Here is a 2,578-nt window from a genome sequence, read left to right on the forward strand (position 1 = left end):
AAGGATGTTGCAACAATTCAGCCATAAGTCAATGGAGGGGGAGGGGGGAAAGGAGGACAAGGGACTGAGCTAGGTTGGATACTATGGACGTGGTGAATCCCTGAGATGACACTGCAGGGCTAGGTAGCAGAAATATTGATACATAGACCTAAATGATATAGCTGTAGATGCAAGGATACAGGAAGGCGAGGTATGAAAGACAACTGAGGAACTGGAAGGATGACGGTGTCACTGGCATTGACAGGAAAATTGGGAAGTGCTCCTCTTCGCTCACACCCTGCCAAGTCCCTTAGATTCTGCAATGTCTCCCATCTCTCTCTTCAGACTGCCACCACCCTAATACAGGCCCTCATTACCACCTGCAACAGTCTGCTAAAGGTCCTCCCACCTCCGTCCTTCTCCTCCTTCCTCCCCCTCCAATCCATCCTTCATACTATTGCCACACACTAATCATGCCTATGCCAGGATTTGTATGCCTCAAACTCTCCAATGGCACCTATTGCCTATAAAATAATATTCAAAACCCTCAGCTTGTCATTTGAAGGTCTCCACAATCTGACACACACCCCCTACCTTTGAAGCTTTATCTTAGACTATTCTCCTCCATATGCCCTAAGCTCCAGTCAAACTAAAGTAGTTGTTAACTTTAATACAACCCTCCACACCTTTGTTCATGCTGTTCCCTGTGCATGCAATGCCCTCTCACTGCCCCCAAATGAAATCTTAACCCATGACTTAAAGCTCAGTTCAAATGCCACCACCAGGAAACCTTTTTTTAATCCCTTCCCCTACAATTCCCCCTCCAACTTTACATAGCACATTATATCTTTTACATATTTGCCACGTTTTTGTCATAGTTTCCTGAGAGGATTCCCTGTGGCAAACTTTTGGGAGAACATGGACAAGAGCTGCACAAGATAGGTAGGCATACATAGGTTGTGATCAGTATCACTGGAAGGAACTCCCAAATACATATACAAATTCATTTGAGTATGGTTAATTGTGTATGTATGTATCACATACCCCTACTAGGTTTCCTTAGGGTAGGGATCACATCTTAACTAAATGTTGTATCTCTTACAGTGCCTGGTATTTCAATGAATATTGGATGAATTGTTATTGAAGCCAAGTCAATTTGGGAGTCAAGGTAAGAAAAGAAAGAGTCAGGGGATTCAGAAGAGTAAGTTGTAAAAGAGACAGAAAATCGAATTAGAAAGGAGGAGATTTGGAATCTAGTGCTGGTTTCCTCCAAATTAGTTGTGTGACTTTTAGAAGTTCATTCGAGACATCTCTGGACCTAAAGAATTGAAGTAGGAGATAGGAGACCTGAGTTCTAGTGCTAGTCCTGCTATTATGTCTCCATGTCACATCTGGTGACTTTGTTTCCTCAAATGTAAAGTTAAGGGGTTGAATAGATCAGCCCTTTCAGGGTTATTATATGGTATAAGCTTTTTTTTTTAATCTATCAATTTCAAGTGTCAATGGAAAAGACAAGTAAAGAACTGATTTCGACACTTACTAGCAATATGGCCGTGTGCAAGTCAATGGATCATCATGAGCCTCAATTTTCTCATCTGTAAAGTGAGTATATTATGTTTGTACTGTGTACCTTGATGTTGATGGGAAATCTTAAAGTACCACATAAATGTAATGGAATAGTATTATACAGTTTTTAAAAATTAACAAAAACAAAATCAAAGAAAATTGGGAAGATTTATATACAAGATGCAGAATGAAATAAGCAAAACAGAGCAATATGCAAAATGACAATAATCTAAATGAAAAGAACATTAAAAGAACACTAAACTCTGAGTAGTAAAAATAACCATTCTTGATATTAGAAACAGATTATGATACTACCTTCCTCTCCTTGTCAGGGAGGTAGGTGACTACAAGGACAGAATGTAGCTCATTTTGTCAGGGTATGTACAAAAATGACTGATACAAACTAAAAGGTATTAATAATAAGTCTCATTTTATTTTTTAAAATTAATTTATTTTGATTTATCAACAATCACTTCCATAAGCTTTTGAGTTTTAAATTTTTCTCCCCCTCCCTCCCACCCTACCTCCCCAACATGGCATGCGATCTGATACAGGCTATACATATAGATTCCTATTAAACATATTTTCACATTATTGATGTTATAAGGAAGAATTAGAACCAATAGGAGGAACCACCAGAAAGAGAAAACAAAACAAAACAGAAGAAAAGAATAGCAAATAGGATGCTTCAATCTGCATTCAAACTCCATGGTTCTTTCCTTGGATGTGGATAGCATTTTCCATCATGAGACCTTTGGAGATATCTTAGATCCTTGTATTGCTGAGAAGAGCTAAGTCTATGAAAGTTAGTCATCACACAGTGTGGTTGTAAACTGTGTACAACGTTCTCTTGGTTCTGCTCACTTCACTCAGCATCAGCCCATACAAGTCTTTCCAGGTTCTTCCGAAGTCCACATGCTCATCATTTCTTATAGCACAATGATATTCCATTACATTCATATACCACAACTTGTTCAGCCATTCCCCAATTGATGGGCATTCCCTCAATTTCCAATTCTTTGCCACCACAAAA

This window comes from Vombatus ursinus, unplaced genomic scaffold (assembly GCF_900497805.2).
Source record: "Vombatus ursinus unplaced genomic scaffold, bare-nosed wombat genome assembly UNPS02014801.1, whole genome shotgun sequence".
NCBI lineage: Eukaryota > Metazoa > Chordata > Mammalia > Diprotodontia > Vombatidae > Vombatus > Vombatus ursinus.